Below are 638 nucleotides of genomic sequence, written 5' to 3'. Positions count from 1 at the left end.
CACTAGGAAATTAGGTTGGTGTAATTACATTACTTAGGCTGGCAATGCAGTTCTATCAACCTAATCCCGGTGTAGATAGCGGCTCAGCTGTCAGAACTTTCTGGAGCTATGAAAGGAGAGAGGTCCGGCCTCTGTAGCAGGAATGCAGGGCAGGCGAGTTCATGGTGGGAACTGGTGGAGACCAGTTATGGTGATATAATGACCAGCAGCATTTACACTGACAATTTGGCACAAAGCTCTAGGCCTCTTGTCGAGGTGGTTTTATTTTGTCGCCAGACGTGGCATTGCAGTGTGTGCACCAGCCAAAAGCTGCTGACCGAGGGAGCGTTGTGTGTTTTTCACACAGCTGAGCAATATAATGATGCTGAAATAACTTTGTAGTGCAGACCTGGCCAAAGATATACACACACACACACACACACACGCGCACACACACTCAGCTTGCAAGGAAAACCTCACCTGCTCCTCTGCTTTGCAGAATCCAACACAAGCAAAGCTTTTCAGGCCCCAGTGGGGATGGCAGGGAGTCAGGTGTGGGCAGACAGTGTCCCTGAGCCACAAGCAGGCACCATGGCTTAGCTGGCTAAAGCACCTGTCCTGTAAACAGGAGATCCTGGGTTCAACTCCCAGTGGTGCCT

At 50.5% G+C, this 638-nt stretch overlaps 1 non-coding gene across 1 annotated transcript; it reads left to right on the top strand.

Annotated features, from left to right (window-relative positions):
• The first annotated feature begins 564 nt into the window (after positions 1-564).
• On the top strand, positions 565-638 carry TRNAT-UGU. Its single transcript has one exon. It is a non-coding gene; the product is annotated as a tRNA-Thr (tRNA).

The sequence above is a fragment of the Mauremys reevesii genome, linkage group 12 (assembly GCF_016161935.1).
Source record: "Mauremys reevesii isolate NIE-2019 linkage group 12, ASM1616193v1, whole genome shotgun sequence".
Lineage (NCBI taxonomy): Eukaryota > Metazoa > Chordata > Testudines > Geoemydidae > Mauremys > Mauremys reevesii.
The sequence above is the reverse complement of the archived record's forward strand: the minus strand, read 5'-3'. Positions and strand labels throughout refer to the sequence as shown.